The sequence below is a fragment of the Nicotiana tomentosiformis genome, chromosome 7 (assembly GCF_000390325.3).
Source record: "Nicotiana tomentosiformis chromosome 7, ASM39032v3, whole genome shotgun sequence".
In the NCBI taxonomy this organism is placed as follows: domain Eukaryota; kingdom Viridiplantae; phylum Streptophyta; class Magnoliopsida; order Solanales; family Solanaceae; genus Nicotiana; species Nicotiana tomentosiformis.
In genome coordinates, this window is record NC_090818.1 from 50563802 (window position 1) to 50581227 (window position 17426).

Here is a 17426-nt window from a genome sequence, read left to right on the forward strand (position 1 = left end):
GTTGAGTCAGTCCCAGTAGTGAGGGACTTTCCAGATGTATTTCCAGCTGATCTTCAGGGCATGCTGCCCGACAGAGATATTGATTTTGACATTGATTTTTTGCCGGGCACTCAACCCATCTCTATTCCTCCATATCGTATGGCTCCTTCTGAGTTGAAGGAACAATTACAAGAATTGCTTGATAAGGGATTCATTCGGCCCAGTGTGTCACCTTGGGGTGCTCCTATCTTATTTGTGAAGAAGAAGGATGGTTCTATGGAGATGTGTATTGATTACCACTAGTTGAACAAAGTTATAGTGAAGAACATGTATCTATTGCCTTGAATTGATGATTTATTTGATCAGCTACAGGGTGTCAGGGTGTTTTCCAAGATTGACTTACGTTCAGGCTATCATCAGCTGAAGATTCGGGATCCAGATATCTCGAAGATTACTTTCAAGACTCAGTATGGTCACTACGAGTTCCTTGTGCTGACCAATGCCTAAACAACTTTTATGCACTTGATGCACAGTGTGTTCCGACTCTATCTTGACTCATTATTCATTGTGTTTATTGACGACATTCTGGTGTACTCCCAGACTCGGGAGGATCATGAGCAACACCTGATGACTGTGCTTCAGACCTTGAGAGAAAAGAGGATATATGCAGAATTTTCGAAGTGTGAGTTCTGGCTAGACTCATTGGCATTCTTGGGTCATGTAGTATCAAGTGAGACCCAGGTGGATCCGAAGAAAGTGGAAGCAGTACAGAGTTGGCCTAGACCGTCATCAACTATGGAGATCCGGAGTTTTCTTAGTTTGGCGGGGTATTACCATCATTTTGTAGAAGGATTCTCATATATTACAGCACCTATGACCAGGCTGACCCATAAGGATGCTCCGTTCAGGTGGACAGAGGAGTGTGAGGAGAGCCTTCAGAAGCTTAAGACAACTTTGACTACAATCGCAGTATTGGTATTGCCTACAGATTCGGGGTCTTATACTGTATATTATGATGCTTCGTGGATTGGTCTCGGTGCGGTGTTGATGTAGGGTGATAGGGTGATTGCCTACGCATCCAGACAGCTGGAGGTGCATGAGAAGAACTATCATTTCCACGACCTTGAGTTAGCAACTATTGTTCATGCCCTGAAGATTTGGTGGCACTATTTGTACGGTGTTCCTTGTGAGATTTACACTGATCATCCGAGTTTGCAGCATCTGTTTAAGCAAAATGATCTTAACTTGCGTTAACGAAGGTGGTTGGAGCTACTTAAGGATTATGATATCACTATTTTGTACCACCCGAGAAAGGCCAATGTGGTGGCCGATGCTTTGATTCGTCGGGCGGAGAGTTTGGAGAGTTTAGCATATCTTCTAGCAGCAGAGAGACCCTTAGCATTGGATGTTCAGGACTTAGCCAGCCAGTTTGTGAGATTGGATATTTCTGAGCCGAGTCGAGTGTTGGCTTATGTGGTCTCTCGGTCTTCTCTTTATGATCGTATCAGGGAGCGTCAGTATGATGACCCCCACCTACTTGTCGTTAAGGACACGGTTCATCATAGTGATGCTAAGGAGGTCACTATTGTGGATGATCACGTATTGACGATGCATGGCAGGCTATGTGTGCCTAATGTAGATGGTTTGCGTGAGTTGACTCTTCAGGAGGCTCATAGCTCGCGGTACTCTGTTCATCTGGGTGCCACGAAGATGTATCAGGACTTGAGGCAGCATTACTGGCGGAGGAGGATAAAGAAGGACATAGTGGAGTATGTGGCTCGGTGCCTAAATTTCTAGCAGGTGAAGTATGAGCATCAACGACCGAGTGGGTTGCTTCAGAAGTTAGAGATTCCGAAGTGGAAATGGGAGCGGATCACTATGGATTTTGTTATTGGGCTCCCACGGACTCAGCGGAGATTTGATGCGGTTTGGGTGATTGTGGATAGGCTGACCAAGTCAGCTCATTTCACTCCTGTGATGACTACATATTCTTCCAAGCACCTGGCTCGAATCTACATCTGTGAGATCGTCAGGCTTCATGGTGTACCGATATCTATTATCTCTGACCGGGGTACACAGTTTACATCACGATTCTGGAGAGCCGTACAACATGAGTTGGGTACTAGAGTGGAGCTGAGCACAACATTTCACCCTCAGACGGACGGACAATCTGAGAGCACTATTTAGATATTAGAGGATATGCTCCGTGCGTGTGTGATGGAGTTTGGAGGGTCATGGGATCAATTCCTACCACTTGCGGAATTTGCCTACAACAACAGTTATCAGTCGAGCCTCCAGATGGCACCGTATGAGGCTCTGTATGGTAGGTGGTGTCGGTCCCCAGTGGGTTGGTTCGACCCGGGTGAGGCCAGATTATTGGGTACAGACTTGGTCCAGGTTGACCTGGATAAGGTGAAGGTGATTCAAGATCAACTTCGCACAGCCCAGTCCAGACAGAAGAGTTATGCGGAACGAAAGGTTCGCGATGTAGCATTCATGGTTAGAGAGCGAGTCTTGCTTCGGGTATCGCTTATGAAGGGCGTTATGAGGTTCAGAAAGAAAGGCAAGCTGAGCCCGAGGTACATTGGTCCTTTTGAGGTGTTTCGGCGTGTTGGGAGGTTGCTTATGAGGCTGCCTTACCTCCCCTTCTAGCAGGAGTTCATCCGGTATTCAATGTTTCTATGCTCCGGAAGTATCACGGTGATCTGGCTCATGTATTAGATTTTAGCTCAGTTCAGTTGGACAAGGACTTATCTTATGTTGGGGAATCAATAGCTATTTTGGACAGGCAGGTCAGAAAGCTAAGATCAAAGAACATTGCTTCAGTAAAGGTTTAGTAGAGGGGTCAGCCGGTGGAGTAGGCGACTTGGGAGACCGAGCATGGTATGCGCATCCGTTATCCTCATCTTTTCACCGTTTCAGGTATGTCTTAATGCTCGTTCGAGGACGAACGATTGTTTTAAGAGGGGACGGATGTAACGACCCGGCCGATCGTTTTGAGAGTTATAGCCCTGATCCCCTATTAACTGCTTCTCCCATATCTATTTCTGCTATTGTGACTTACCGGGAGGTTTCGTTTTAGTTATTGGAGTATTTTGGGACACTTAGTCCCTAAATAGAGGTTTAAGCCTTAGGATATGGACTGTAGTCAGAACTGTGTGAAGATGACTCCAGAATGGAGTTACGTTAGCTCCATTGGGTGATTTTGGACTTAGGGGCATGCCCAGATTGTGTTTTGGAGGTATGTAGCTAATTTAGGCTTGAAATGGCGAAAGTCAAAATTTTGGAGATTTTGACCGGTAGTGGACTTTTTGATATCGGGGTCGAATTTCCATTTCAGAAGTTGGAGTAGGTATGTAGGGTTGAATATGACTTGTGTGCAAAATTTGGGGTCAATCGGAAGTGGTTTGGTTGATTTCGGCATCGGTTGTCGGATTTAGAAGTTTCAAGTTCTTTAAGTTTGAATCAGAGGATGATTCGTGATTTTAACATTGTTTGAAGTGGTTTGAGGGCTCGACTATGTTCGTATGGTATTTTAGGATTGGTTTGTATGTTTGGTTGAGGTCCCGGGGGCCTTGGGTGAGTTTCGGGTGCTTAACGGATCAAAAGTTGGGTTGGTGTTGTTGCTGAAGTCTTCAGGCATCTGGTGTTTTCGCACCTGCGACGGGGAGACCGCAGGTGCAGGATCGCACGTGCGGCGCACAAATTGCAGAAGCGGAGATTGGAGGCATGGCCAGGGAACACATGTGCGAGGGAATTTCCGCACGGAACCGCAAGCGCGATGAATGACTGCAGAAGCGGACAGTGCTCCGCAGGCGCGCACATGCAGGTGCGGCCCCCTTGCCGCAGATGTGGTCCCATCCCCCTTTAGTGATTTCGCACCTGCGATGGATTTCCCGCAGGTGCGGTTGAAGGCTCGCAGAAGCGCATTTACTGGGTAGAAAAGAGGAAATTCGAAGGTAGATTACCCATTTTGATTTTGGGAGTTTGAGAGCTCGGTGTGAGGCGATGTTTCGAGATTTCTTCAAGGATATTGTTGGGGTAAGTGGTTCTAACTCGGATTGGACTATATTTCATGAATCTATTGCTATTTGCATCATCTAATTAGGGATTTGAGTTGCAAATTAGGGGGGAAATGGTAGAAACTTCATAGACTAAAATTTCAAGTTTTGGAAGGTGATTTGAGGTCGGATTCGAGCAATTCTTGTATGGTTAGACTCGTGAGTGAATGGGTGTTCGTATTTTATGACTTTTACCCGATTTCGAGACGTGGGCCCGGGGAGACTTTTTGGAGCGATTTTCTAATTTCTTGCTTTAGCTTTGAATTCATTAATTAGATTAATTTCTTATAGTTGTATTTATGGTATGAATTTGATTTTGGCTAGATTTGGGCCATTTGGAGTCGGATATTCGCGGAAAAGGCATTGTTATCGATTGATTGAGCTTGGTTCGAGGTAAGTGGCTTGCCTAACCTTGTGTGAGGGAGATCCCCTTAGGATTTGGTACTGTTGTGATATGTGAGCGCAGTGTACGTGAGGTGACGAGTACGTACACGGTCTATTTGTTGAAAAATCCGATTTATTTTACTGAGTAGCGATTTGTTTCCTTTAATTTGAGTTATACCGTTTAAGTAAGTATTAGTCTGTTTTTCATTCTTAATTGAGTTATCCCAATATGCGTAGTTATCCTGTTTAGTCTATCATCGCATGTCTGCGTGCATTAACTGCTTATTTGAACTTTGTGAAGCATGCCTAGTTGATTTTCTATTTTTCCTTATTCTTTATTAGCCTTAACTGTAAAATTCTTGCTGTTAACTATGGTATTTATCGGTTGAGCTGTGCTTTTACTTTTGAGACTACGAGGCGGTTCCTCGGGAGTTCTCCCTGCACAATTACTTTTGAGACTACGAGGCGGTTCCTCGGGAGTTCTCCCTGTATATTTACTTTTAAGACTACGAGGCGGTTCCTCGGGAGTTCTCCCTGTATATTTACTTTTGAGACTACGAGGCGGTTCCTTGGGATTTCTCCCTGCACATTTACTTTTGAGACTACGAGGCGGTTCCTCGAGAGTTCTCCCTGTATATTTATTTTGGGACTACGAGACGGTATCTCGGGAGATCCCCTGTTGTTTACCCCTGTGTATTCTATGTTGCAGCTTTGCTATGTTCTCTTTGTTTAAGTTCTAGTCTCTTATTATATTTTACATTCTCCTACTTTATTTATTATATACAAGTGGGCCTGACCTGATCTCGTCATTACTCGATCGAGGTTAGGCTTGGCACTTACTGGGTACAGTTGTGGTGTACTCATGCTACTCTTCTGCATATGTTTTTGTGTGCAGATCCTGGTACTACTTATCAGTCCCGCTATTAGCTGAGAGTGCTTGTTGCTGTACGGAGACTTCAAGGTACATCTGTCGCGTCCGCAGACCTCAGAGTCCCCCTCTATTCTCTACTATGACATTTACCTTCCGTACTTCTTTTGTTAGACTCTGGTGTATATAGATACTTGTTTCCTTCTGTAGCTTGTGACTTACGATGTTTCAGGTTTTGGGAAGACTGTGTATTATAGAGTATTTGTTATTGTACATGCCGAGCGGCATTGTTACTAGTTATTCATTTATCCACTGTTGTTAATTGCCAAGTTTTACTTTCGTTTTTGTTATATTTCTGCAATTTGTTAAGCTTACCTAGTCGTAGAGATTGGGTACCGTCACGACGTTATACGGAGGGAGTTTGGGTCGTGACAAATACCAATTCTCATTAACAGTCAAGTGACCCGTCCAAATCTCAAGTAAATGAAATTTAACCTTTTACAATTCCTTTATCAAGTTTCAATATGATTAAGCAAGTAAATTAACAAGTAGGGTGCAAACACTGCAAGTATAACATGATTTGGGTCCTAGGCTACCCGGACATAATTATGATTAGTAGCTACGTACGGACTCTCGTCACCTCGTGCGTACGCAGCCCCCCACAAACAAAAGCACATATTAAATCAATTCACATATGGGGTTAATTCCCTCTTATAAGGTTAGGAAAGAGACTTACCTCGCTCCGAAATTCCATAACCGGCTCCAAAGCTCTTCCAACAACTCAGACTGATGCCCATCGCTTCCAAAACTAATCAATCAATGTGAAATTCCATAAATATATACTCTAATACTCATTATAATCTAATTTATAAAAATTTTCAACTCCACTCGAAAAGTTGATAAAGTCACCCTCGGGCCCACGTGCCCGAATTTTGAAAATATTCGAAAATAATCATTACCCATAACAGCACGAACTCAAATATATAATTTATTCCCGCTTCCATTTTCAAAATCGTGGTCAAAATGCAACTTTTCTAGGTTTTCTACCAAAATCTCAATTTTTACAAATTCTCATGCTTAAATACTTATAGAGTCTATGTATTTAACTTACCCAACCAAGAAAGAATGAAAGCAAATGGGCCAAATCCCGTCCTTAAAGAAGCCTTCTTACCAACGACATCTCGCACCTGCGGTCACTTGACCGCTTCTGCGGTTCAGCAGGTGCGCCCAAAATACCGCTTTTGCGGTCCTCCTTCAGGCCCCTCATTTCCCGCATCTGCGGCCCGGCAGCACTTCTGCGGTGCTTCGTGCGCATGTGCGGTCCCGCTTCTGCGGAACTTGACCGCATCTGTGTCAAACAACATTGAAATCATGAATCGCACCCCAATTCAAGCTTAATGAACTTTAGAACTTCAATCTTCTACATTCGATGCCGAAACCTATCAAATCACATCCGATTGACCTCAAATTTTGCACACAAGTCACATTTGATATTACGGGCCTACTCCAACTTCCGGAATCGGAATCCGAACCCAATATCAAAAGTTCACTCCCACTCAAACTTCCGTAAACCTCCAACTTTCGCCAAATGACTCCAAAATGACCTACGGACCTCCAAATCCACATTCGGACGCACTCCTAAGACCAGAATCACCATACGGAGCTATTCCCAGGCTCGAAATCCCAAACAGACATCGATAATATTAAAATACACTTCAACCCCAAATTTATGAATTCTTCCAAAATGCCAACTTTCCATAATGAGCATCGAAATGCTCCCGGGCCACCTAAAGCCCGATCCGAACATACGCCCATGTCCAAAATCATCATACGAACCTATTGGAACTTTCAAATCTTGATTCTGAGGTCGTTTACTCAAAAGTCCAACCTTAGTCTTTTCTTCAAACTTGAAGCTTCCGAAATGAGAATTTTCCTTCTGAATCGACTCTAAACTTCCCGAAATTCAATCCCGACTACACGTGCAAGTCATACTACCGGATGTGAAGTTACCCAATGCCTTAAACCTCTGAACGATGGGCTAGATCTCAAAATGACCGGTCGGGTCGTTACATTCTCTCCCACTTAAACATGCGTTCGTCCTCGAACGTGCTAAGAACTGCTCCGAAGTTGTCCAAAATCACTATTTTAACACCTCGTGCACCTACCCATGCTACCACAACCTAGTTGAGAACATTACCTCGAGCCAATCTGAAGATCTTCCCTTATATTTAGTCAAATAAGCCTTAGAGCCCAATCCCACGTCCTAAGTTCTCTACCATGCCTGTTTCCAACATATGAACACCGTATCAATCACTACATACTGTACCGAAACATGATTGTATACCTTTACTGAATTCACACCATGCACCGTAAAATCCACATGACCATAATAACATCCTCTGACAACAATACCCGATATCTCACGAATTTGATGCCCACAACACACCTCATGACGCATGTAAGTCATGTCCCAACTCTTGCAATATTGCCACTACGGAAGAGATGTGTAGAAATTCATAACCACCTGCCGAATCAACACATCCTTGAGTCACTCCTTCTGACAAGAACCATTACCTTATTTTGAACTAGATAATGATATTTTCCCTTTAATATGCCTTATATAAATCAGATCGCACAGATCCCAGGTTCAATAATCTTATCTTACCCAGTACAAGCTGCTCAAGCAATAAGCCATCTCAGACACTGCCAAAAGTCTCATATGATGCCACAATGTGCCAACAAGCTACCAACTCGACTGTGACACATAAGGAAAAATGAACTCTGGAAAAGAACTTTCCAACCCGCGTAACGAATAAAACTACCATCAAATACTATGAGCCTTTCTCAGAGGTAAGAAACATGACACCCAAACTAAATATAAAGAATCATGCTTAACATCTCGCAGTTGCGGCGCGCAACCCGATCCAATGTGACACTAATGCGGCGTGCAAACCGATCCAAACATAATAATGTTACGGCGTGCAACCCGACCCTCACCACATACCCGTGGAGGCGTGCTAACCGACCCGCACATAACAATCAAAAGTGAACACACATCAAGTCGTAACGCTTATACTCATGAAAAGCCCGAATATCAACCACAAACACGCCAAGTGCATAATACAAATCTCGGGGAGACGGATAGCACCATACGCTACGAACCTCAAGCACAACTAAGGTGCCATATATGTTCTGCATCTCGAGACCCATCCTGCTCACATAACACCACCGCTACACGGGACCTCAACACATATGTGAATAATCAAGTCGTCTCACAACCCACATGGCACCAAAGTGTATTACATGAAATAGTTGACGACGAAAATAACATCCAATGCCGAATACTCCTCCATAAGAAATTCTATGCTGAATGAAAACATCCGTTCTGGTGTAGAGCACACATCCACATTTAGACCCATCAACGGACCTCAAGCCGATTCTGATCGTACCGTACTGGGCTAATAATCTTTCAAGGATCCACAATAACCCCTTTTCCATGACACATAAGAATAACCATCATATCCTGAACAAACTCACATAGTCCACAGCCCAAGGAATAGAATGCCTCTCAGGCATAAACTCTCTCACATTAGCAATAGTACCATAATCCCCATACTTGGTTTCAATCCTTAATCAATCAAGTGACTACATGTCACACTTATACAATCTTCCCGTGAGAAACGCTCCTACGACCTTCCGCTCAGGTAGCAAAGTCCGCACATCTATATCCCAAACCATTCTAATTCTGCAAAGTAAAGAAATAATTCGCAAGTCAATACACAAAGCCTCTTCCACAGAACACCATCCTCATATGACACTAAGGAAAATGCCAGCTTACTCTGAACATCTAAACTCACTTATGCTCATCTGATCTCGTAATATTCTATCAACACCGAACCGCAATCTTGACCTTTAACTTCCCGTCCCCATGCCGCTCACTGCACCTATCATGCCGCTATACGAGATTACAGGAACTCATCATAACTCCTGAACTACCGGTAAGATAAACACTTCCTTGGCTAGGAAACTTTTCACTCAGCTCATTTCAGAAGAACCAACGCACCACACACAACTAAATTCTCAAACCCTAGAAAATACAAAGCTCAAGCCGTGATCTAAACCGCCATAACTCTTCTGGGATCCATCTACACATAACATGCCATTATAATCGAATTCCTCCAATTAACTCAAATTACGGCGATCGTCAAGCCTCGCACGTACCTCCACAAATTGCCTGCATAACTTAACATGCTGAAGGAACTGATTATTGCCACCACCATGCCGATTCAACCATTGCAAACCGAACCAACTTCTTCTAATTTATTCTGGACTTGCCTTAGAAATAATAATAGCTCCATTCAAAATATAACAAACTTAATCCGCACTCTTCCTGAGTGACCCCATTTCACGAGACCACATTGTTTCAAAACCCGTGAACTACCTCATACCCTCCTTGTGCACACATTCGCATCTTCCGCTAGTACACCCATTCTGATAATCCCTCTTCTAATCAAAAGTTATTTTCTCACATTCCTCCAATGCTGCACCGCAGATCGATGATAACATAAAACACTCCAAGTCTCTTTCATAATCCACTACATAGGCTCGATACTTGACCACACCACAGACTCGAAATCCTTAGGCACCACACTTAAATTTTGAATTCACTAGGACCGTTGTTGAGAGTCACCCACTCCGACTTGGTCATGAATATAATCAACTCCAAGGCTCTGCTAACATATGAATACCCTCTCAAAGAAGCACCCGGCTGAATTACTTTCCTTGTACATCACATTTACACGAAGCATAAACTCCGAGTCTTCCCAAAGCCTGAACATAAATCGATAAGGCCAAATATAGCACACACTCCTCAAATCCTTTGCTCAAATTACCACTGATATTTTCTTTCCTTAGTCGTACTAACCCACCAACATGCCGATAACCAGAAACCTCATAAGTAGACAACCACACAATCCAATCATAGACGGTGGGCTCCCCCACTTAGCTTGAAGCTATAATTACCTAACCCTAGAACCCACCAAGATTCCTTCTTCCCCATTGACATGATCTTGCACAATCAACCCGCCAAATTTCATGAAATCTTTCTGTTAAACATTTCATGAGCACTCTGAATCACGAGCCACATAAACATATTCGACCTCTTACCGGATAGCCAGAAAAATTCTTCGTAGAAGCTTCATCAACACCACGCAACCGCTAACCTGCTCATAGGAGATAACCCACCTGCGAAAATCACATGCCGACATCTTCCAACGACGTTGCACTGGGTACAATTACTACAAAATCAGTAAACCATCCTGACCTCATGCTCATTCACCAGTTGTACAGGTTCATTCACTCCCCATTGACATTAACTAAAAGTGTGACAATTCATTCCAACCCGAAGTCATGTTGCATTCCTCCTCATATAAAGCAAACTTCTTTTTGTTGTATCCAATCTTCCCCAGTATAGTAGCCAACATTCCAAATTAAGTTTGTAGACCTAGTCACCGTCCACTATGGTTCCCAAACTTCCCTAAACTTCCCTCCAGGCGTGTGGCTATCCTACCACAAAACTCCTATGCTACTCTGCTACTCTCCTGCTTTGGTTAATCCCTCTTCTTTAAGCAACTTCTCAACTTCTGCTTTTCATACATAACCTACTAGTAATTCAACCACCGCGAGACTCCTTCCGCTATGTCCTTCCTCATCCTTCGCTGCCCAAATATTGCCTCAAAGCAAAATCCATCTCGGTGGAACCTGATCTGACCAATTGTTACCAACTCTAAACCTCCTTGAAGATTATCTTTCTTGAGCCATCAACATTAGAAACACCCATTTGATTTCAAAATCGCTACACTCCGCTATTTCTAACAACCGTTTCTCCGGCACCATTTCACAATACATTGCCCCGAAGGCAATTTGATGAAGACCATAACACTGGCAAACTTAATATATTCAAACAAGGACAACGACACCCATCACAGATGAAATTTCACCACGCTCGAAAATACCAAGTCTCGTTATTCCATCAACCCAAACATGAATATTCATAGTCTGATTGCCTTTCCTTTGCTAGAAATAAACGCTGAACCTCTAAATAATATGCTGATAAATACTCCTTTCAAGTCATTCACTGCTTCGACACATAAACAAACACACCACCATTATACCAACATTGTGCGATAACAACATCTGAACATCATAGCAATCTGTGCGTAGCCTCGATCCCATCGAAAATACAGCTACTAAGTTGAAATGACAGAACATCCTTCCGCAAGAAGACGATAATAACTTGCTCGAAAGCGTAGGGAGAAACATCCTGCTCCACATCTGTAGTACCGCTGCAACTCCTCGATGCCCAATTGTCACGAATGCTCAACACCGTAGAAGAATGAATAGGAAGGAGATAAAAGCATAAGCCTCGAAGGAATCAAATCGCACGATGGGAAATCAAGAAGGGAAGTGCTCCTAACAGCCCTGTAGCCCCTTGAAGATAAGTACAGACATCTCTGTACCGATCCGCAAGACTCTACTAGACTTGCTCATGACTCGTGAGACTTAAGTGAACCTAATGCTCTGATATCATGTTGTCACGAACCAATTTCTCCTATAAGTTGTGATGGCGTCTAACGTTGCCGTCAGGCAAGCCATTGTCGATTATATCAATTATTTACTCATTTTATTACTTTTAAAATCATAACTCCCATTTAATTAAATAATCTGAAATAAAATCTATAGGGTGATAAAATAGTAAATATGTGAACCACCATACCAAAACTCTAGCATAAATCCCCAAAACCCAGTGTCACCAGTGCATGAGCATCAACTAGGAAATATAATTGAATATAACATTGTAACGACCCGGCCAATCGTTCTAAGAGTTATAGCCATGTTTTCCCCATTTCTGCTTCTTTATGTGTTGTTCAGTTGTGTTGAGTTGCATCGATTTGGTAGGTTTGGGTCCGGAGTAGTTTTGGAGTGAAATGAACACTTAGTCTCTTAGTTAGAAATTTAAGTTAGAAAAGTCAACCAAAAGTTGACTTATGAGTAAACGAATTCGGATGTAGATTTTTATGATTCGGTTAGCTTCGTTGGGTGATTTTAGACTTAGGAGTATGTCCAGAATTTAATTTGGAGGTTCGTGGTAGAATTAGGCTTGAATTGGCGAAAGTTAGAAATTTTACGATTTTGGTCGGCGATGGAAAATTAGGTATCGGGGTCGGAATGGAATTCCGGTAGTTGGAGTAGGTTTGTAGTATCATTTGTAACGTGTGTGCAAAATTTGAGGTCATTTGGATGTGGTTTGATAGGTTTCGGCGTCGTTGGTGAATTTTGAAAGTTTAGAAGTTCTTAGGCTTGAATTCGAGGTTGATTTGGTGTTTTGGTGTTGTTTTGGGTGTTCCGGAGGTTCGACTAAGTTCAGGTAGTGATATAAGACTTGTTGGAATTATTGGTTGAGGTCCCGAGGGCCTCGAGTGAGTTTCGGATAGGTTTGGGTTGTGTTGCGCTCGTTTTTCTTATGTTTCGACGTCGTTTTTTCAAGCATAAATGATATCTTATTGAATAGCAAATGAGCTCTGATTTACTTTTTGATTGAAGCATTAGATGTATCGTAATTACGGATCTGCATCAAAAAGAATCGTCGAATTTGGATATGTATGAGGATTTTATGGTCATTTTACTAAGAATTAGGTTGCCAGATTTTTCAGATTAATTACGAAATTGCCACTGACGGTATATTTAAAAATCTTGCAAATATTAAAACCTACATATCTCCTTCATTATAAGGTCAAATTGAGTGATTCAAAAGCCTAACTTAACTAGAATTTCACAAGGAATCCATTGGAGGCATAAAAAGCGAGTTTTGGGATCGTTTGTCATAAGAAACGAGGCAGAATAGCTGGCAGAAAAATATATAAAATAAGAGTTTGTTCATTCGGTCATATTTTGAGTTGGGGAGCTCGGATTTGGGCGATTTTGGAGAATATTTTCACCATAGGGATTGGGGTAAGTGTTCTCTACTTGGTTCTGATTATATTTCATGAATCCATCTTCGTTTTTGAGATTTGATTGATGATTTCAAAGTAAAATTGAGGGAGTTAGGGCTTGAGTTTTGGAGAGTTTTAGGTAGGAATTTGTGGGAACAAACGGAGTTCGATTTTGATAAATTTTATATGGTTAGACTCGGGAGAGAACGAGGGTTCTAATTATGCCATTTTTGACTGGTTCCGAGATGTGGGCCCGGGGGCTGGGTTTTGGCCGATTTTGAATTTTTTGGCATATTTTGTAGTTTTTATTGTGGAATTCGATTCTTTAGCACATGTTGATAGTAGTATTCTGATTTTGGTTAGATTCGAAGCTTTTAGAGACCGAGTCCAGAGACGAAGGAATCCCGGAGTAGGATTTTAAGCTGTTGAGGTAAGTAACAGTTTTAACTCTGGCTTTGAGGGTATAAAACCCGGAGGATTGATATAACGTGATTGTTTGGAGGTAATACCCACGCTAGGTGACGGGCGTGTGTGTGTATACCTCGAGGGATTGAGACTTGGTCCGTCCCGTGAGGTTGTGCGGCCTAATAATGATTATCTGTGTTTATGCATTTACTTGTTGGTGAACTTGTCTGCCTTCACGTTAGAGATCATGTTTAGACTTCATTCATGCTCACGTTATTTGTACTCAGTCATAAAAACTATTGTACATGTTTACCTCAGTATCTATTATTTTGCTGATATGTTGTGATACTTGATGTGAGTTGTGTCCCCTTATTTGTGGTGCATTGTGAGGCTGGAGAGGTACATGACTGAGTAAGGCCGAGGGCCTGGTTGTGAGGATATTAATATCATAGCGTGTGAGCTGTCCGCGTAGCACGTGAGCTGACCATGCGGGTCCAGGTATTGATACCATAGCGCGAGAGTTGTCCGCGTAGCATGTGACATAATCGTGCGGATCCAGGTATTGATATTATGGCACGTGAGTTATCTATGCTTAGCGCTTGGGCTTTGGGAGCCCTTCCGGAGTCTGTACACACCCCAGTGAGCACAGAGTGTTGAGTGTTGAGTGCTGAGTGATGAGTGATGGAGTGACACTGCTGTGAGGTTGTATTTATTTGTGTTATTGATGCATTTAACTATTAAACTTCTTTGTGGCATTTACTGAGTTGTGGAATTTATCTGTTTATTTTTAAATTGTGAAAATAAATAATTGGACTGTTTTACTTAGCTCGTCACTATTGCTCAGTTCCTTAGTTATTTCTGTTATTTGCTGAGGTGGTTGTACTCATACTACACCCTGCACTTTATATGCAGATCCAGGTGAGTTAATGCGTGGCGATCGTTGAGTTCATGCCGGCTATCTGTGGAGATTGCAAGGTAGCTGCTAGCGTCCGCAGGACCTTGTTACTCTTTTGTCATTTCTTCTTTTGGACAGTTAGACAGTTTATATATCTTACTTTATAGTTTTAGACGCTCATGACTTAGTGACACCCCGATGTTTGGGGCTCGTTTCCGTATTTTCTATGATTATATTTAGAGTTGATTTAGTTTATGAAAAATTAAATGTTGAAATATTTTATTAAATTCTTATAATCGATTTAGTAGTAATATTTTGGGAAATAGGCTTGCCTTGTAACACGATAGGCGCCATCACGACCATGGTTAGATTTTTGGGTCGTGACAAATATTTGTCTGGAATATAAATTATATAGGAGACTATAAATAACTCTGATGGAGACTCTGTAGGCTGCGGATCGTAATAAGGAAGTGCAGCTCACCATAAAGTCCCCGCGACAGCCATGCCTATGCACCTAGAGGGCCAACAGAACCATGTATGTATACCTGCACAATATGTGCAGCAAGTGCAGTATGAGTACGTAAATCAACGCGTACCCAGTAAATATCTAGCCTAACCTCGAAGAAGTAGTGACGAGGGGTCGACTTCGACACTTACTATGGGCTAACAATACAATACCGAAATTATAATTAAGCATGGATTATGTAAATACAGCTGAAAACATAATAACAAGAATTAAATAAATAATTCTTTTACTGATAGTAAATCCCAAATTAATTTTCATCATTTAACAAATTAATCTTTCAAGCCAATGAAACAATATCGATTATAATTGGACTTCAAAAATGTTTACGCACGAATTATACCGAGGTCGTATGACCCGATCCAACATACAAATATATAAATTGTTCACTGCCGAGGGTCAAACAACACGAACCATAGATGCATCTATCTACTACCGAGGCATTCGGCCCGCTCCACAAGAAGAGAAAATACATTAAAACAACCGATTCAAGATTATTAAGAGACCAATGTTCAAAGAAATACCAATTCTCATTAACAGTCAAGTGACCCGTCCAAATCTCAAGTAAATGAAATTTAACCTTTTACAATTCTTTTATCAAGTTTCAATATGATTATGCAAGTAATATAACAAGTAGGGTGCAAACACCGCAAGTATAACATGATTTGGGTCCTAGGCTACCCAGACATAAACATGATTAGTAGCTACGACGGACTCTCGTCACCTCGTGCGTACACAGTCCCCCACAAACAAAAGCACATATTAAATCAATTCACATATGGGGTTAATTCCCTCTTATAATGTTAGGAAAGAGACTTACCTCGCTCAGAAATTTCATAACCGGCTCCAAAGCTCTTCCAACAACTCAGACTGATGCCCATCGCTTCCAAAACTAGTCAATCAATGTGAAATTCCATAAATATATACTCTAATACTCATTATAACCTAATTTATAAAAAATTTTAACTCCGCTCGAAAAGTCGATAAAGTCACCCTCGGGCCCACGTGCCCGAATTCCAAAAATCTTCAAAGATAATCATTACCCATAACAACACGAACTCAAATATATAATTTATTCCTACTTCCATTTTCAAAATTGTGGTCAAAATACAAATTTTCTAGGTTTTCTACCAAAATCCCAATTTCTACAAATTCTCATGCTTAAATACTTATAGAGTCTATGTATTTAACTTACAATAAGTGGGAATAACTTACCTTGCCATAGGTGGCGGAAACCTCCACTTGAAGCTCCTCAAAATCGCCCAACCAAGAAAGAATGAAAGAAAATGGACAAAATCCTATCCTTAAAGAAGCCTTCTGCCCAACGACATCTCCCACCTGCGGTCACTTGACCGCTTCTGCGGTTCCGCAGGTGCACCCAAAATACCTCTTCTGCGGTCCTCCTTCAGGCCCCTCATTTCCCGCATCTGCGTCCCGGTAACGCTTCTACGCCTTCTCTTCTGCGGCTCTTCGTGCGCATGTGTGGTCCCACTTCTGCGGAACTCCTCCCCCAGCAAATTTCGCTTTTGCGCCCCCTCTTGGCCGTTTCTGCGGCTCCGCACCTGTGGCCAAAACCTCGCAGGTGCGGTTACACCAGATACCAGCTACCTCATCATTTCCTTAGTCCAAAAATTGATCTGTTGCCCATCCGAAATTCACCCGAGGCCCTCAGGACCTTAACCAAATATACCAACACGTCCTAAAATAAGATAAGAATTTAGTCGAAGCTTCAAACCACGTCAAACAACATTGAAATCATGAATCGCACCCCAATTCAAGCTTAATGAACTTTAGAACTTCAATCTTCTACATTCGATGCCGAAACCTATTAAATCACGTCCGATTGACCTCACATTTTGCACACAAGTCACATTTGACATTACGGACCTACTTCAATTTTTGGAATCTGAATCCGAACCCGATATCAAATGTCTTCTCCCAGTCAAACTTCCAAAAACCTCCAACTTTCGCCAAATGACCCCAAAACGACCTACAGACCTCCAAATCCACATCCGGACGCGCTCCTAAGACCAGAATCACCATACAAAGTTGTTCCCAGGCTCGGAATCCCAAACGGACATCAATAATATTAAAATACACTTCAACCCTAAATTTATGAAATTCTTCCAAAATGCCAACTTTCCATAATGAGCACTGAAATGCTCCCGGGTCACCTAAAACCCGATCCGGACATACGCCCAAGTCCGAAATTATCATACGAACCTATTGGAACTTTCAAATCTCGATTCCGAGGTCGTTTACTCAAAATTCCAACCTTAGTCGATTCTTCCAACTTGAAGCTTCCGAAATGAGAGTTTCC